We start from the raw sequence: 7,764 nt of genomic DNA, 5'->3' as shown, positions 1-7,764 counted from the left end.
CAGCTGGATCGTGCGTAAAGACGCAGCGGGAACCTCTGTGTGCTTTAGTGTTGCTGCTGAGGGGAAATTGTTGACCATAAAGGCTTGATGAAACTCAGCCTGATTCACCAATCAGGTTATAGATTTACAATGATAAACAACCCATAGATTAATGTGTAACAGTATAATAATTCGGTCAATAACTTAAAACTACTAAATTTTATTCAGTATTATTTGAACAATTGTATATTTTTTATGTTTTAATCCATTAACTGAACAATAAGGTATTAATACGTCTCTTTCTCTTTTTAACATAAGTAATACATGTCTACTTCATTGTCTGGTGGGATAAAAATGAGATATAGTTGACTCCACCGGCTCTTCCAGGGTCCGGTTAGCCCCGCCCCCAAATAAGCCCCGCCCCCTCATTAGCATAATCTTACTCTTAACTTTTGATAAAGGTTGAGAGGTCTGGTCTTCATGGTTATAACAAATGTTATCTCCACAAGGGTTTCATACATTGATGGGACATTTATGATTATGTTATCCGGTCCACTCATTACGACCAGAATAAAGCTAAGTCCTTAAGCTTTTTAAAAATAGCGCAGAATGTCTGCTAGCCTAATGCTATTAGCTTCCGGTAACATTCGCTCTTCCCGGATATGCGACTACGATTGTAAAACACAAGGTTTGTTTTGTTTCGCTCCACCATCGTTCGATAATGCTACAAGCATTATTACCGCATTAATATGGAATATTAATGTTAATTTAAAGGTGTTTTGTTTAACTTTAGGATTAGCCGAGAGCTAGGGGCGCTACAGCGACCCCTAGCTCCTGGAGGTATAATCGCATTAATAAAATTGAGTGTCCTAAAATTTTACTGAGAAAGTCATTCTTTAAAATGTTATTTTATGAAATAATGTTTTGTTTCTCAGGATTTGCATTGTGAATGGGTTGAAACACATACCAAATGTTCTGAATTAGTTAAGCTACTTTAAGCTCATTCCATGTTCTTTAAGATGAACTTTGGTTCTTTGACTCAGATCTGCAGTGAACCAGGCAGTGGCGGTTCTAGACCAAATTTACCAGGGGGGCCAAGGTGGGGCCAGTGTTTTTTCACAGGGGCACAGAACAAAAAAAATAAAAAAAACAACAATAAAATGGCAATGTTTAACTGTGGAATAATATTAAGTGAGCCACTTGTGGCTCTGGAATTGCAGTTTTCAGACCCCTGATCTAGCAGTTGAATACTTTGCCCCCAGCTCAATACAGCTAAAGCTAAATGTGAAACATCTTAAGTTTTAAATTCTTTTTAAGTAGAGTAAAACTGTATAGGTAAAAAAATAATAATAATATTGGTCAAAGTGACCAATCAGTTATGGTTTCTTTGCCATTGCAAATAATTATGAGAAGTGTATTTAATATCATGTCTTTAATACAGGGGCCATAACAGGGACCAGGACCATTTCTACAGGGGCATGGGCCCCTGTTGGCCCCTGTCTAGAACCGCCCCTGGAACCAGGATTCACTGAATTATTCTGATGATGATGATGATGATGATGATCCATCATTCTCATTTTGCCTCGTGTTTCTTTTGTATGTACATAGTTCCTGCTTTTTATCTTCATTTTGCTTAGTGGTTTTAGTTAAGTTTCACTAGCCTCGTAGAGAAATTTGTTGATTGAAATATAGTGTTAATTCAGATAAACAGTATTATATAGTGATGTTCTCTGGATGTTGACTTTATTTCTGTTAATAAATTCTTGAACTTGAAGAGAAGTTGTCACTCCTTATTCTATATGTGTACAGAATGTGTTGTTACACCCCTAATAGACACCAGTTATAAAATTTGGATAAAGGAATTTAGATTGCACCGACCAGACTTTAAAATCCTGCTACAGCCGTGGACAGATGTTATGTTCAAGTAGAGTTTATTGTGTTGTAATTTCCAACCTCTAATGCAACCCCCCTCCCCCTCCCTAACCACAAACCAAAATATAAATAAATAAAAAGGCTTTTATTAGCTGCCACCACTGTTCACAGGTACAGCTTGTAGAGTCCTACAGGTAACACTGGTCCAGTATATATAGATCATGTTAATACTTTATACTTTTGACTTTCACCTTCTTTATGCACAACAAGCTATATCGGATCTGAACCCAGGGTTGTTCAGTGAGATACACCTTTTGCAGTCAGAATTGTGACTTCAGAGATTGCTGTGTAGAGGGGTCACTGCATATGTTGCCTTGATAAATCTCAATTTGCAAGAATTAGGAACACCTGCATGTGTACCATGTGCCGCCCTGTCCTCACCCCTAATTACTTATGCAAATCAGTAAAAGGAATGCACTCACCACATTTCAAAATAACCATGGCAACAGGCCTGTCAGACAGTCAGAGAGACACCTTGAGGACATTGTAGTGAATGACAGCAAACCAAGAGAGCTCTTGAGTGACATCAGAGAGTCATTTAAGAAACTGGCTGACAAATATGAAGTTTGTCTGTTCGTACCCATTTTGTTCTTCAATGTTTACTAAATTGAAATGGAGCCTGCTCTTATTTTATTACAGACACAACTATTATAATGAATATTATTATTATGATAATATAGCAGAATCCTGACTTGAGCAGGATTATTGCCAGAATATGTCTGCAATCATAGCTCTGATTACATTTGGAAATCAGCTCCTCGTTGCAAATGAGAGTTACGGTTTTGGGTACTTTTATATCGCTGAACAACATATGGATGAGGCCTTCCGTAGGGACAGGGTCGGGCTCAGGAATGACTGCAAAATAACCGACCTGTCAGTCCCTCTGAAAAACTTCGGCTACAAAGACTACAGCAGAGTTAGATCTTAAAATGGCACCAGCGAGGCACGGTTCCTTGGTTTTCCTCTAACACTGGGGCCAGCGAAAAAGTTTGCTGAGCAATCTGAACTAATAAGCCACTAACCATCATGTGCCAGCAGGTCTGTTGGACCTGTGAAAACATGCTCCCTCCATATTCTTCCACCGGTGGTGTCAACAGTGCCAACGCCACCAATGTTCCACAATTACACACAATCGCTGCTATTTATGAAAATGTGTGATTGTCTCCACTTCAGGAATCATAAGCCCAGACTTGTTAGGAATTAATCTGCTGATTGGGGTCCATTTTGTTTTGTTTTTTAGAGGATTCACATGTATTTTATGGTTCTCAGTTTACAGACTGATGCTCATTAAATCTACTTGTGACAAAAACAGATGAATATCGTTTCCATCTGATTTTTTTAAATTATCAAAGGAGCTTGCATGGCTACCGCACATATTTACATGGATTACTGCACACTTTCACACATGATTCTTTTTTGTACAATTAGGCGCTAAACATTGCAAGTTTTTTTGTGCGTACACACGCTTCGTACATGAGGGTTCTGGACTGTCCTTAAGAGAAGTTATATAAACATCACTATATTAACTGCCACTTTCTTTAAGGAATATTTAATTACTGTTGCCATCATCAGATTTGATCTAATAAGAGTTAGATTTTAAACATCAGATTAGTTCAAATTTCAAATAAAACTTTTTTTTTTTGCTAAGGATTAAAACCTTAAGTGCTGACAATTATTTAAATTTAGGATTTTCTTCTTTACTGTCCAAGATAAATCGGAAATGACAGACATTTTATTATATTAAGATTATACAGAGCCTTAAATACAAAGTTACCTATAGTACACCAATATAAATCAGTTAGTATGTGTAAGAAATGTTTTGTTTTCTCAAAAATACAAACTACTACCAAATAATTCATGACTGACATTTTATTGGAATTTAACTGAAAAGGATATACCAGTGCAAATGTAGTTGTACTATTTAGTGGAAGTTGAAGGAATAAGGATAATTACCACTTAAACATTATTTCTCACATCCACCAATGCATAAACCAGTGAGAGCAACATTTCTTATTCATGTCAAAACAATCATTATCAAATCATAAAATTCATTAACTATATAGTAGGATTACTTCTAATTTTTATTCTTAAGAAAATTGTGTGAACATACTTTATAACAAGTCATACGGTAGAACATTAAGTAATGTTAATGTGAAAAACATCACCTACATTTATTTCTCTCTGTTCTGTCTTTAATTTGTGTTTTTCCAAATGTAATCTCACATTTAGAGCCACTACAGATTTTTTATTTTGATAAAAATATGACAGAAACAATAAAGAAATTAGATATCTCCAGTCCCACAACTGTTTATTAATTCCCATGTACCATAACAAAAACCTTGACAGATACTATGACAGAGATTAGTTAGTTCTGAATCTACAATAAAAAACCCTACATGCCAGCATCAGTAGAACTAGGCCTAATATTTCTGTAATGTGGCTCAAAATACAAAACACATACAAACAATAATATTGGTTCATAAAACCTACTAGAGCCCAAACACAATGGCTTACATTTTCTGCAACACCTTCCCTGTGAGAGGCAGTTTCGTTTTACATTTTTGGGTAGTAACGACTTTTTCCAGCCAAGCAAGACAGGTTTTTCTGGTTCCTAAACTCCTGCTCTGGCTCGTGGTCTCTAGCCGCTCAGTGACTGATGCCTATCTCCTCAATCTTCCAACCACTGGAATTCTTTCCAAACTGTACACAAGTCTTCTTCCATCAACCCGTTCCAAAATCTCTCTCTTGTAGTAATACCTGCAAGTAGAGACATATCACTCAGTGAGTACATGGCCTACATCTGCTGCACTTCACTGATTCAAACTGCTTGTGTGAAACGAAAACTCCCAAAAGCAGCTACTGGTGTTGTAATATAACACTGACAGTAAATGTTTCCCTAATTTACCATGTTATGGTAAATTAGGGAAACAATTAACTATTCTACTTCTCATAGAATAGTTATCTGTATTCATAAAACTATACATTATAAACTTCATCTGTGCACTATTAAGGCATGTAACAGGCCCATATTTAGCAAAGTAAAGCTGTTTAGTTCTGTGGAATATGAGTATGAGTGTAAATTTCACGTTCCTGTTTAACTCTCCCCATTTGCATCGTTAGCTCACCTCATGGCCCGGCTGAGTTTTTCATAGGTCATGCTGGTGTTCTTCTTTTTTTGACCCCACATCTGGGCAACAGCCTCCGACTTTAGGAATTTGAACACGCCTTCTCGACGATCTTCCCACTTCATCAGGCCCTGGTTCTTCTCTGGGTGGATGAGAATATCCCTGATGAACTCCCACAGGGGGTACCACGGGGTGCTGCAAAATGTGGAGAACAATAAGCTGATTGTGTTCAGGTGCACAGAATATTAGCATGAACATAAAATTCAAACAGATTCACATTCTTGGCTGCAGGAGAAATTAAATCTTGTATCTATAAAAATGTAATGACTTTACTGAATAAAGTTTGTCGAGCAGTTTTATAGTGATACGTACCATGTTTGCTTTTCTTTGGATTGTCATATGTGCTGCTGTGTTCCCTGTTGATTTTAGGAGGTCGCCCCCGGGGTCTCTTTGGACGACATTCTCCAGCTTCTGTTTTGATGTGGACCTCTGTCAACAAAGTCATTCATTACCTCACATAATCTCTACTTGACTGCATTCGGCAAATGCAAAAATGAGCAAACAAAGAGTTTTCTGAATACTCACTTGGCACTGGGTATGGGAACTCAGGGTCTGATTCACTGCTGCCGGACTCTGGTGAGCTCATGAATCCAAACCTGCCACCTGAACACATGTCATACATGGTTAAGAAAAAGCTCTTGATAAACTTTGTTTTGCAAACTTAAATAAGATAGATAATAAAAGTTTACTAACTGTTTGTAGAAGAGCTGCATTCACTGTCAGATGGATTATCAGAAAGGTAATCAGTGTCCTCCAGAGTTGTCATGGACTCCATGGTCAATCTAGTCAGATCATAACCATCTCGGTATTCAAAGTGTCTCCTGCTCTCAGCTTCATCACCTGTGTAGTGGGTAGATGTATTGTTCCAGAGTTATAATGATGTTCTAAATGTATGCTAAAGCCATCAATCATTTGTAATATGTACCATGGCCAATCTTGATAGAGCTCAGCAAAGGGAAGTTCAAGTTGTCCAAAAAGTTATCCAGAAGTTGACATGTCTCACTTAGTTCTGGCCCCGAGAGACTCTGCAGTTCTAGAGAAAAACAAGAATTTATTATCTTTTTACCATTACTGAAGACAGATTGATTGCCTGCTGGTAGATAGTTTGATATTTGTGAATTTTTGCAAATAAGCTAAATTGGTTTACCATGTTTGGTCTTGTATTCTTCTAAGCTCTGGTAAAGATGTGGACCAAGCTGTGGGCCAAAGATTACAATCATCTCTTCCTGGTTCATGTGGCAAAGGACGGGGCCGTCCATGGAGCAGAAATCCAGACTTAGGGTGCTTGCATCAAACTTGGTGTTTTCTACATGATCACTGATCCACTCTAGAACATGGTCTGCTGTCCAGTGGTGAGGGTTGATCTGTTTGTACCATTGACCTGAGGAGTGCGAGGTTTATTAGTTGATGTTCCTCTGACGAAGTGCTAATAAAATAAAAGTAGTAAAACCCCCCAATGTTAGTTTTACTCTCCAGTAATTTGAAGTCCAAAGTGTAATGTGGGTGTGAGTTCATTTCATTGCTGTTAATTTATTCCCAACTAAAAAAAAAAAAAAACACTGCTTGAAACATGACCTTCTTGAATTTTTGCAACATGTCTACATTCTCGTGTGTTTGTTATATGAACCAATACAAGTCTCTAACGACACCTTGTTTCGGGGTCACACAAGGTCAGACAAATATAGCCAGCCTAGTTAACCAAGCAGGAGGTCACAGCATCTCTCTGCTTTGAGTGCTAACTTGAGTTAAACATTGGCAGTGTGGTAAATCATTAGCAGAAAAGGGTCAAAGTAAAGTGAGCTCATGGGTGGTTGTTATCTTAAAGTTTGAAATTAAGGGATCATGTTGGTCATGTACAATGAGAAAAAAATATATTACAGGTGCTGCACAGAATTTAGAATTTATGATGGTTAACAGGAGCTTCAGCTTTAAGGAGCTCAACATTTTTACAATTTTCTGGTATCAATTACAACTGAGCCCAAAATTATTCCTACCATGGGTGGTTTGGATTTAAAGTTGTTGTTTTTTCACCAACATGTCTCTTCTGACTGGAAGTAATATCAATGTCTTATTGTCGTCAAACCAGAGCTCTTGCTGTAGTTCGAATCAGTGGGAGTTGCGTCTCGCAGGGATACAAATTGTTTGGGCTTAACAGGAGATTCTATATTAGGCTGAGCATTACCACAGAAAAAGGTAAACATTCTCAGTTTTTAAATGATCCTCTCACCTCTTGTGTTGTAGCTTCTAGTCTCCAAAGCATTGAGGTTTGGCGGCACATGGAGCTGCTGTGGTGGGATGTCAGGTAAGCCGGTCTGATACATCGTCAGATTGGCATGAGTCAAGATGCTGCTGAGGCACAGAGACGACATTGAGTCTCTGAGAGGAATAGAAAGGTTACAAATCAGTTACTTAAAAAAAAACTTAAAAAAAAAGATTTGTAAAAAAGTTGTTTTAATAAAATGTGCATGACATCTATACATGACCACTAAATGTTTCATTAAATAGTTCGAAAAAGTCTTTTACCTTTTCAGCCACAGTATGGTAAAAAAAAAATAACAACGCTCCAAGACAATCCACAGTATTTTAATTTGTATGTAGTCTCTTCAGTCTCTTTTTCTGTCTGGTCTTTATAATGTCCCTGTCTCGGCAGCAAAAAGCTCCTTTGGTT

The 7,764-nt window shown here is 37.6% G+C and overlaps 1 pseudogene; it reads right to left on the bottom strand.

The window, feature by feature from the left end:
- Nucleotides 1-4,482: 4,482 nt before the first annotated feature.
- Nucleotides 4,483-7,469, bottom strand: LOC118567281 (annotated as a pseudogene).
- Between the last annotated feature and the right edge of the window lie 295 nt (nucleotides 7,470-7,764).

This window comes from Fundulus heteroclitus, chromosome 20 (assembly GCF_011125445.2).
Source record: "Fundulus heteroclitus isolate FHET01 chromosome 20, MU-UCD_Fhet_4.1, whole genome shotgun sequence".
NCBI classification, from domain to species: Eukaryota; Metazoa; Chordata; class Actinopteri; order Cyprinodontiformes; family Fundulidae; genus Fundulus; species Fundulus heteroclitus.
The sequence above is the reverse complement of the archived record's forward strand: the minus strand, read 5'-3'. Positions and strand labels throughout refer to the sequence as shown.